Raw genomic sequence first — 12,594 nt, forward strand, 5'->3', positions numbered from 1 at the left:
GACTGTGATGAGGCCCCATAAGAAGGCCAGTGGGAAGGTGAGGAGGCGTCCAGCAGGGGATTGTTCCAACATGGAATCCTGCTTCTGTCTCTGCTCTGGGTTTGGACTCCAATACCAAGACATTTTTGTATCATGCTCCAACAGAAATGATTGAAATACAAATTTCCCTGAGAAAAATACAGCCATCTTAAAAAATTTTTTTTTGTTTTATCTCACTTTTCTATTCTGAGTTCCTTTCTTTTTTTTTTAAGATTTTTAAAATTTTTATTTATTTGGCTGTGCCACGTCTTAGTTGCGGTATGTGAGATCTAGTTCCCTGACCAGGGATCGAACCCAGGCCCCCTGCATTGGGAGCACGGAGTCTTAACCACTGGACCATCAGGGAAGTCCCCTGAGTTCCTTTCTACCTGAAAATATTTTTTTTAATCTGAAAAATAATTTGCTTTCAACTCTTATAGCTACTTGTACCTGTTTCCTTCAAAAACAGGTACATCAAAAGTCCACTACAAACAGTTCAAAGATTCTCTGACAGACCTACTTTTGCTTCTGTCAGCTTCATGCTGCTAGTGATTAAAAACAGAACACAGGGGCTTCCCTGGTGGCACAGTGGGTGAGAGTCCGCTTGCCGATGCAGGGGATATGGGTTCGTGCCCCAGTCCGGGAAGATCCCACATGCCGTGGAGCAGCTGGGCCCGTGAGCCATGGCTGCTGAGCCTGTGCATCCGGAGCCTGTGCTCCGCAACGGGAGAGGCCACAACAGTGAGAGGCCCGCGTACCGCAAAAAAAAAAAAAAAACAGAACACAAATATAAAAGTAACCAACGGGAGAAGGAGTAGGCAGGAGCCACAGAAAGGAGCACATATTTTAGCAAAAATGCTTGACTAATTCCCATCAGCATGATCTTCCCAAATAATTGAATAGTATGAACCTTAGCAAGAAGATAAGAAGGAACGGGACTCCGACAATAATTCTAAACGTACCAGAGTATTTGGATTATTAAAGACAAGGTTAACACTTTGCTCCATTTGTCTTTTGATGGAATAAAATTTCAACAGACTATTCCTTGGCCCTCCCTAGGACAAGTGAATAAATAATAACAGAAAAATTGCCTTGTTTCAGGAACTGTGTGAAATGCGTTATGCACCTTGAAAGCTCAAAGACTTCACTTCACTACTTAACACCAGTGTGCCCTTACAAAGTTATTTTATTAGAACCCCCGTTTTCTTTATCTGTAAAATGAGAACTTCAATGTCAGGCATACATAGTGAGAAGATCTAAATCCAGCATCTACCTCATCTCTGACACAAAGAAAGTATTTTCCTTTCAGTGCAATTCTACAACACCTACAGTGCAGGTGTGATCATCCTTTCAAGGATGAACTAACATAGACTTAGGGAGAGTAATCAGAAAATAAACACAGGGCTGCTGGCCTTTTGGCCATGCTCTTTACATGGCCCCATTCGTCTGTGTTCCTCCCTTCATAGCCACCGTAATAAGATGGATTTAGCTACAACACATGTGTGTTTATGGGGAAGTATGTTACAGGTAGAGGTGAGTAGAAAAGAGATAGAAAAATACACTTGTGACCATATATCTTACATCTGGTCTTAGAAGCCATGCAAAATGGCAAACTCCTGACTGGAGATGTTGGAAGAAAAGCAATGGGGTACACAACATATTGGTTTAAGACAATGGTTCTGACGGAGCTGGGGAAAACTGAGTCCCTTGCGGGGGCATCTGGCAATGTCTAGACACACTTTTGGTTGTAACAGTGGAAGAAGAGGTGTCACTGTCACCTGGAGGTGGAGGCCAAGGATGCTGCAAACATCTTACAATGCACAGGACTGCCCCTACAACCAAGAATTATCCAGCCAAACGCCAGTAGCACCGAGGTTTTCTTTTTGTAATAGTCTTTAAATATTCGGGCAGTAACGCCAGGTGAAAGTTTGCTCACTGCACAAATTCTGAATTGTGAGAAGATTACAGTGGTTTTGGGTGAGAATATTAAATGTTTAAATATACGTACTATCTCTAATACTGGAATGAAGACAGCTCTGAAATAACTGGCATTTGAATTATTTATAAGTTTTAAGTTGCAAAAGGTACAATAAAATCTTCAATGTTGGGCTAAAATAAAATAGTCAAATTTTCTTATGTTATTTTTCTTCTTTCTGTTAGGAAATTCTGAATTCCTTGCCTTAGATTATTTAGTTTCTGGGGATTTGGAACAAACCCAGCATCCAAAATAGATTAGGCATCACAGAAAACGATGCAGGAAAGGTAAAGACATGAGTTTAAGATCATCCTAAATCTTACATGTTTAAGATGTAAATGTGTGCTGCTTAAAGCTTCTCTATTTTATTCAAATTTGTTTCTTCCCTGTAAAACAGATACTGAATCCAAACAAGGTTACACAAATAATATTGTACAGAGAACAAAGAATAGATCTAATATATGGTTTAGTGGTGTGTCAAAACCGAAGTTAGCATTAGAAGTACACTCGTTAATGAACTCCACATTATAAGCACCGCTAGCTTGCTTGTTGAAAACCAACTACTCGTGGAGGAAAAAAATAAAGACACTTCATTTTCTTATCTTACATGAGTCTTTCGAATACAAAAAAAAAAAGCATTGAGACTGAGTGTTCAGTAGAGTCTATAACGTTGACCCTAAAGTTCAGGATTGCATTGTTATGTTTGATTCTCTGTTATGTTTGATCGCAGAGGGGCTGCTGTCACCGAGAATCTAATAAGAAAAATCAAGTTGTGTTTTCCATGTGGCATCCTTATAAGCAAAATTTTATGCACACTTTTAATAAAAACCTATGAACCTGTAATACTTTCTGGTTGGAATGAATAGATGAAAAACCATTAATTGTTTTGTATGGAAAATTTATGACCACAAAGTCAGTATATATCAAAGAGTTTGGCCAAAGCACACCAATAAAGCATTCACCTACTGGGTTATGTTAAAACAGGGCAAGATAAAAGTAAAGTTAGTTCATTTCTTCCCATCACAACAAAAAGGTTGATAAAGAACATACTTGATATCAAACAGAGCTTCCTGCTGGCTTCAGTTACCTGGGAGTTTGGAGCCTGTGGTTTGAATAATGTTTTCCCTACAATAGGAATGACAGCAGAAGTGTGGAGAGACTGATGGGGCTTCCTGCAGGCTCAGCTTTTAGAGTTCAAACTCATTCTTTATTCTCAAGTAGAAACGATAACAAATGTGTAAATAAATAGTCACTGATCTTCTGATGTTTTTTTTGGTGCTGGGAATTACATAACAGTTCACCCAGCAGAGGTGAGCTGACTGTATCAAACTGTATTCCAGAATTATGTAAGTTTTCAAAAGAGTTAGCAAAGAATCATTTTTCATAATTTCACTGGAAAATAAATGTCTGTATATGAGGTTCCTGAAGAAATAGGATTTAAGCAACTGGGGCATTGACTAAAGATGCTTTGATGATGAATAACATAAAACCTGTAATTCTAATAGACTTCATACACATGCTTAAGTTCTAATTTTAATAACTATGGTTTTGACTGCTCAATTCTGGAAAACATTTTGCCAGAATAATAAAAATTTTAATATAAAAAGTTAAATTTTACTATGAAATATAGTACCTATACTACCATTCATACTTTTTTTCTGAAAGGAATGGTTAGATATCAAAAAGGTATCTCCTTGATTCCTCAGGTAATTGGCTAGTATTTGTCTGATTTTCAGACAAGTCAATAAAAAGACTTAGGCAATACACTTTATAATTGCATACATTATCCTCTAAGTCTCTAGCCATTCAAATTATATTAATTATCAGTCCAATTTTTGAAATCTACATATGTTTCTATAATTTAGCAGTTATGTTTCAAGCAATGCCCAGAGGGAAATACTTTAACTTCTGATAACTTCACCTTTAAGTTACAGGAAAATGGAGACAAAGAAAATTCTGGCATGAGTCTGACAGAGCTATAGAGCGGTAATGGGAGACCACCAGAGGGCAGCATCCTCCAGTGATTGTGGGTGGGGGAGGGGTGAGAGGCGACTAGAATGGAATTGGTGTTAGTTAGCTGCCATCTATTTAGAAATTCAAAGCCTCGTACTGTTTACTGATTTTCCCACTCCAAACCCAGAAGTGTGAGAGCAAGGATTTTCTTCTCCAACTTAAAAAAATAGTGGAAGAAATTCCAAAGCAGAAATAATAATAACACTTTACAGCACTTGTCCGGCACTGTTCTAAGTGCTTCATGTATTCCTCATAACAGCCCTGTGATGTACAGTTATTACCCCTGATCTTACAGATAAAGAAACTGAGGCAAAGGTGTTAACACAAGTGCACGTGCCCGAAACACGGTGAGGCCAGAGTTTGGAGCAGAGAAAGGATTATTGCAAGGCCATGCAAAGAGGTGGCTTATGCCCTGAAAAGCCTCAAGCTCCCCGTAGTGTTTTGGCAAAGCATCTTTAAAGACCAGAAGAGGGGGGTGGGTCGCAGGGTATGTGATCAACTCGTGCCCAGTTCTCTGACTGGCTGGTGGTGAGGCAGCACGGTGGTGTCACAAGGGTTCATATTATCAGTCCTCGGCTCCAAGAGGCCGGGGCTATGTGCTCATGGTCATCAAGTCCATCAAGTAGTTCTTCCGTGTCTTGGGCGGAGGGGGGCAGGGTTCACATCTGCAAAACAACTCAGGAAATTTGCATCAGATGCTGTTATTTAGGTGCTTCAGAGAGCAGCTAAAGCAGAGGATACGGGGGAAGGCCTGTCCCTGGAAGGCCTCATAGGGTCCTGCTCTGTTACATAGGGAGCTTCAGTCATTTGCTCAAGCCAAGTGGTGGAGCTGGATACAGACCAAAGCAGTTGGTTCCAGAGTCCAGGCATAAGACATCTCTCCTAGCACTGAGACTCCCCCATATACTTTCTTCTGTATTAGGCTGGGTCATTAGACCTCTCTGATAAACTGCAAGTTGGACACTAATTTCTTCCTCTCACCCCATCGCCTTGAAAGGGGTGAGAAAATTCCTTTTTTTTCCTCTTGTTTTTCATAATAATAATCCGTCTGTGCCTTTTAAAAAAAGTCTGTACTTTTTAAAAAAATGCAATCTGCATTTCCTTGAAATTCACACTATTACAGACATATCTATCCTATTAAGACTTGTCAAAGAGAAGGAGGTCCATTTTAGGTTTTGAGTTTTCAGAAGACAGAAACCTCAATGTGCACAAAAATAAATGAAGACTAGAGTCTCAGCCAGTGCTGGGCTTATAAACTGGTTAAACCAACAGCCCACGTACGAGGAAAAAGAAAGAATATCTACAAAGGAAAATATTATTAAATCCTCATTATGATATTGAAAAGAGTGACTAAAGAATGACTGACTCCGAGTTAAAATATGAAAAGAACGAATAGAATTGATTAATCAGAAGTATCAGATCAAGGCAACTTAAAGTTCCAACCCCTATAGAACAGAGAAGTTGCAAATTGATATGAATTAAATCTGAACTGTCAAGAAGCTATTTAATCTTTCATTCATTCACTCATTCATTCCTTTGGCTATTAAGAAGAGTTATAGGCAGAATGAGTGACCTCCTTGTTGAGTAGAGCCTTGAAATATGAGTAGGATTTTCTTAGAAGAGGTAAAGAAGGCAATGGGATCAACAAGTGACAAGTCCAGGGCTGTGGAAGAGCAGGCTGTGTTTGGGGAATAGCAAAAATCCCTACCTGGCTGAGGCTTGTGGTCCTTGGAGGGAGGTGTGGGGAGAGGGAGCTGCAAACCTAAAGGGCGAAATGGGTGTGAAGAAACGGGAACGAAAATCTTAGAAAGGGACGTGGCCTTTTCCTTGTAGGAAATTGATTAAATTCAAAGATAAGCCAAGGTGCACATCTAGTGTGCAAGTAAAAGGTCAGCCTTGGATGTGGTATTAAGTATTCACATGAATGATTGACTAATGAGTCCCTTTAAGTTCACAGGTGCTGCCAGAGCAGGAAAGCAGGCTAACATTTTAATTGTCTTGATGAGGTGGAGAAGCAACGATTAAAAAGAAGTAAAGACAAGGGAGGAGAGGAAGTAAGTAAGGACAAAGTGAGGACATTTAAAGAAGAGCTGAGAGGAGTAATGTCTCCAGAACATGCATGGAATGGGAGTTAGAAAATGACAGTCCATTTGCCAGTTAAAGGCCATCAGTCTCAGACCAGCAGAATGATCAAGAGGACCCAAATAGCTAAATCAGAACGTCTGGAACATATGCACATGCCGCTCAAACATCTTGAGTGCCTACTATGTTCAAGGTACTGTTCTAGGAACTGGGTACTCAAAGATGAAAGAGAGATGATGCCTGCCATCAAGAAGTTTGCAGTTGTACAGAGACAGGGTAGAGGGGACAATAAAACAAATCATTACCCTGCAATTGAGACATTCTTGTGAATAGCTGTCTGCATAGTCCTGTGATATTAGAGAAACAGGAAACTAGTCATTCAGAAGTATTCCCAGCTTATTGTTCTCTGGAACTCTCACTGTCCAGTATGCTCTTCCTTTCCTCCCCTCTTCTAGAAAATTCTATTTATCTCTCAAGACTCATTTTTCTGTGGTGGTCCTTAATTCCTTCCTTCCCCGCCCCCAATCCCAGCTCTTAATAATCCCAAGGCTACTGAGGGATTGTAATGATCCTGTCTGTAAATTGTGTGAGGCTGAATTAGAGAGGAACACAACTGCAGGTGGGTTACTGAGTGTGGTAGATTCCATTATTTGTTCATAATTGTTTATTCCCTCCCTACCCTTGCCACATTCACTGACATGCATAGTATACTTCTCTACTCCAACGACTTTGAGTTTGACCAAAACACTCACTTTGGCCAACAGAATCTTGCTGGACATGATGCCACTTCCAAGCAGAATCTTTAAGTGTGAGTGATAGGGCTCTGTCCCCATTGGATTTCTAACCTTGGCCGTGAGACTGGTAAACCCCAGATAGAGCTGTTCCTTCAACCTAGGTCCCAGAATGAGAAGACACGTAAAGCCCAGCCAAGTTCAGCCAAACTCAACCTAGCCCAACCTAGCCCTGTAGTCTTCATGAAATTCAAGCAATATATGAATGTTTGTTTTGTTAAATTACTAAGAGTTGGGGATTGCTTATTGTCACAATAATTGATCAGGTAAAATATTGTGATAATCCAGGTGAAGAATGATTGTGGCATAAATTAGAGTAGTGACTTTGAGGTTGCAAGAGTTGAGGGCTATTTAGGAAGTGAAACCAAAAAAATCTTAGTAATTAATTGGAGGTGGAAAATGAAGAAAAATAGAAGGATGAATCATGATATTCACATTCCTGGCTCAGCAACTCGGGAAGGGAAGCAAAGACTTACGTTAAAAAATTAAAGGTGTCGTGTTCTTTAGGGAGTACAAAGAAAATAATGGAGAATGAGTTAATACTGAAAAATAATTTAATACACATGTGGGCGATTGTAATTATTAAAGTGACTATCATCCATCTCTATTAAGCATCTAACAAGTGGAAATAAGCTTAATTTGCATGAAAAGAGGTTATTACACTCAAGAATGACACTTCTGACTAGAGAGGTTGTTAGATATTAGAATGCATTATCCATGGTATTCAAGGAATTTTCTTTTACAGGATATATTTCGTTCCAGATTAGACATGGAATTTTCAAATTAATTATGAAGGAAGGTCTTTTCTAGCAGTGTGATTTTACACTCTTTTTTTCCTATTCTCCAATGACTTTGTTGGGTTAATTTTCTCTCTTCTGGGCCTTCCTTTCATCATCTCTAAAACAAGGAAATGAAACTAGATGATTTTCAAAGCACCTCAAAGCTTGGAAATAATAAGACAGAACCCACCAGTACCACAGGATAAACCCACAGTCTAGGTTCTAAAAGGAGCTATTGGCACTATGGAAAAGATGTCTATATATTGTGTCATTTTGGTATACTGACATTGACATTGATTGATAGAGAGAATATATTCTTCTTAAACCACAGATATACTCCTTTCCTTATGAGGAAAAAAAATGGTTAAAATTATTTTTGACTTTACAAATTGTTGAGAAATGTAATTTCCCGCAGATTTATTTTTCTACCAATATAAATTCAAATATTTAATGCCTTAATCCTTGCTCCATGAGCCAGCAAAATTAAACTTCACAGTTTGGTCCAGTTGCTACATTTTGTCTTGGAGGAAATGTTAGGGTAGCAGGACTGTATCTACATATGACTTTAGACCTTATGAGCATAAAACATAATATGTAATACAATTCTTGGGTTTGACAACTGAGCTGCTTTTACAGCAATTTGGATCCTAATAAGTGAGTGCTTTAAGTACAATTTAAGGTTATTAAATAAGATTTTCCTTCCAAAATATATATATATAAAATATATATAATATGCCAAATATTTTGTAAATATATATATATATTTAAAGCCATTAGCATTTTCATGCTAGACCTGTTGCAGGGGCTCAATAATGCAGGTAGTTCTAAGTTTGATCCAAAATAACTGCAATAATAGGTTACCGATCAGTTAACAACATTTATTGGGTAGAACGTCTTGCAAAGTCAAACACTATATAATGCAGACGGGAAGGAAATCAGTGTTAAATTAGACTCTGCCATATGAGACCCAAAGAGGAAGTTGGGTTGTAAAATGAAGAAAACAAGGTTTCTGATCACAAAGTTCCTGAAATCTTAAAAATAAATAAGAATATGCTGACTCTTAACCTACCAGCTCAAGATAAAGCCATACTAGTCTTAAAACACTGAAGGAACCAGATGAAAAAACCTGCAATCATGAATCATGAAATAATTATTTACACTATCAATCCAACGTTCTTTCATACCCTTGTGGCTAACAAAAAGCTTTACAGAGAATTTCTGCTAGACTCAGTGTTAGAAGGGAACGATCTTTTTGAGCTAAAAATGTCCTGTATGTAATTTTTCACAGTTACTCAATAAAAATGAGATGACTGATAGATTATTAGGGTTAAAAACCTTCTACTCTGTAAAGGAAAACTGACTACTGGCTATTTGGCTCAACACATCCAGCATGGAATAATTAGAGTCATGACCATTTGCCAAAGATTCCTTCCTGGTAATTATTTGCAAGCAAGCATTATCTGCAAGCAACAATTTTTTTAGTGAGAGGGGAAAAAAACAAATAATGATTACTTCAGGTGTTATTCTCCGTATTATGATATGAAACACTGGTCTTAATATATGCACCATTAATATAAATGTATAATAATGCCAAACACTTATGGAGCATACATGCACCAGGCACTGTTCTAAGCACAATTACATGTATGTGTAAATACTCATTTAATTCTCACAAAGACCCTATGAGGTGGGTAATATTATCCCCATCTTACAGATGAGGAAACCAAGGCATAGAAAGGTTAGGAATCTGAAAAAGAACATGTATGTGTATATATATATATATATATATATATATATATATATATATATATATATATATATATATATATATGTATGTATGTATATATAACTGAATCATTTTGCTGTACACCTGAAACTAACACAACATTGTAAATCAACTATACTTCAATAAAAAATATAAATAAATTAATTAATTAAATATTTCAAAATTGGTTAAAAAAAAAAAAGAGGTTAAGTAACTTGATTCAGAGAACACAGCTAGTAAGTGATAGCACCAGAATTCTCTCTTGTAAGACTGGAATGTCTCCCAAGGAAAACTGCAGCGACTCAGGCCGAGTCTCATAAATTCTGGTGTTGCGTATTCTCCTTGGTAAACTTACAATAACTATTAATGTTACAGGGAAATCGCTTTAACAGATCTCTAGTCCCAGCTCAATTCAATCTATCCTTTCACTTTATGATATGAAAAACAAAACGACAAATTTACATATATTTTAATGATTACCATATTTATCCGATCATCTAAACTTTGAATGGAAGTGGTTGAAAAATTGAGTTCAAAAGGAATTTGGTCATAGCATGTAATTAGATCTTTAGTTTGTGACCCTGTGTTTTTCAACTTTTATATACTGTAAATAAAATTATAATCTCCCTTGTAATCATTTCCACGGACAGTGATTTTCTGAGGAATTTGAGTGATAAAAGCTTGTCAGTTTTATTATCAGTATGTATCAGGCAGTGGAGAAACCATTAAGTCCATTCAACCCAGAAAATGCCTAACTCCAAGTATATTGGTCAAAGGAACCCTTATGATGACGCTGCTTCAGTTTGGAGTGCTGCTTCAATATCCTGCCTGTGAATAACTGTGCAGGGTCTGAGATTTTTACCCTGCATGCAAGCTAACAATTTAGCGTGCCACAGTTCCATGTACAATGGCAAAAGACATGAAAGACCCCAGCACAATAGGCAGCATGAACTTTCATGTTCACACCAATCCCCAGTTCTCCTAAGTCAGCTGAAGAAGCCTAAAGTTAGGAAACTCAATTTTTTTTTATGGACTATAAGCATAGTTTCCCAATCTTTGCCCCCAGAGAAAGGGAGATTATTATACTGAACAGCAAACAAATCTGCCCTCTGCTTTGGAGAGAGACACTGAACTTTCTTCTTGTTAATTGGTCTATTCAGTTATTTTGCAGGCCACCAACCCTTGAGCTTAACATGGTAGTGGAAAAGTCTTCCTCCCAACACTCTCTATACACATTACTTCCATTCACATTCATTGGCCTAGGTAAATTACATCGCCAAACCTAAACTCAAGAAGGTGGGAAAGTACCTCATTTCTACACACTCAGAATTAGAAAATTGTCAGGGATTGGTGAAACTTTATAACGTCTATCTCAGTAGGGATTGGTAAAGAAAGGTGTTCACTCACAACTGAGTTTTAAAAAAAAGTAGAATTAGAAGAAACCCAAAACATGACTCTTCTGGGGATCATCTATGTTATAAAAGATGTACCCTTATAGCATGAAACTGAATCCATTGATGCAAGATAGCTTTATCTCTTCTACAGGTGTACTTCCTAAGCTCCTAGATGGAGGAAAGCACACATATAAAGCAATTTGGCAGAAAAAGTCTATAATTTCTAGTTATCTAGGATAAGAGTAAAAATAATAGTTTTAATTTGATCACTTTTTTTTGATTTGGAGAAAGCCAGTCGAGAGGATGTATATTGGATTGTTAAGAGTAGGAGAGGTGGAAGTTGACACGAAAAAGGAGTAGATACTCTTATTCAGACTCTGCAGAAACTCAGGCTTCAAACCTGATCAAATATCTGTGTTTCCATTTGGCAGTAAGTTAGTAGACAAGCATGTAAAACTAGTTATTATTTGTATCCAGCAGAAGAATAGGTTAAAAGCTGAATGCTCACGTTGCATAGTGTCTGAAAAGTTACCCATCATGTTCCTGCTTGGAAACTAGGGTAGTCAGGGATGACACAGTCCGGCTGCCCTATCAGGCCTCCTGTGGTTCAAGGACAAAGGGAACTGCAGGCTTGCCGTCAAGCACATACATTTGCAAACTGCCGCCAGTCAGTTCCCAAGGCCAGGGACTGGCCATTGACAAAGGAGACTGAACTCCAGACTTACCAGTTCTACTCTCCCTGCTGGGCAGGCCCTGCAACTCAAGAAAAGCTACAGGATTCCTTCTTTAGAGAGCTACAGATCATCGACAGGAATAACTCAACATTTCCTTTCCATGATAAAAGAAATATTTTCATTGAAGAAATAATTTTATCCGGGTTTCTCACACAGGTCACTCAGAAAGCAAGGAAAAGCCAAAAGAGTCTTCTTTCATAAATTGGACTTTGAAAACGTACCTGTTTTGGATGAGTTTGGTTGATTAACAGGGATTAGAAGTTCATGGACAAGAGTTTTAAGTAAGTTCAGTCCTTAAACAAGATATGATTTTATCAAGGACTTAACATCTAATTGGTCTACCATATCTGCACTTCTGAAGCTTTGAACAACACTCATGAAAGTCTACCTAGACAAATTAATTTACCTGCATGCGAAATGGTAAAATGCATGTACACTGAAAACACCTTATAAAACAAAACTTCTCTTCACAAGTGTGCTTTTTGGGTTGTTTGGTTTGTTTGGGTTTTTGGTTTTTTGACCACATCACACAGCCTGGCCTGAGGGATCTTAGTTCCCCAACCAGAGATGGAACCCACGCCCCCTGCAGTGGAAGCACAGAGTCTTAACCACTGGGCGTCAGGGAAGTCCCATAAGGGTGCTTTTTTTTTTGGACTTCCACCTTAGATAATGTCAGAAGTCAGCTGTTTACTCCCCTCCTCCAAAATTCTCAGTGAAGCTAACAAAACCTAATATTTATGAAGTCCTTCATGTGCTGAAGACCCTGTACTAAACACTTAACAAGGTTGAATTCATTTAATCCTCACCACAGCGCCCTCTGAATATCATTACTGTGTTCATTTTTCAGGTGATAAAGATCAAGGTTGTGAATCTAGAATTTGGAGAGAGAATTAAATCCAGGAAGCCAGAATTCAGAACCCACATCCTTCATCAGTACACTCCTATTTAAAGCAACATCTTGATTTTCCGTAAGATTTATCATCATGGCATGTAGGTCTTGGCACTCTCCTTGAATATTAGAGATATTGGGCTCGTTAGATATT

This window comes from Mesoplodon densirostris, chromosome 12 (assembly GCF_025265405.1).
Source record: "Mesoplodon densirostris isolate mMesDen1 chromosome 12, mMesDen1 primary haplotype, whole genome shotgun sequence".
Taxonomy (NCBI): Eukaryota; Metazoa; Chordata; class Mammalia; order Artiodactyla; family Ziphiidae; genus Mesoplodon; species Mesoplodon densirostris.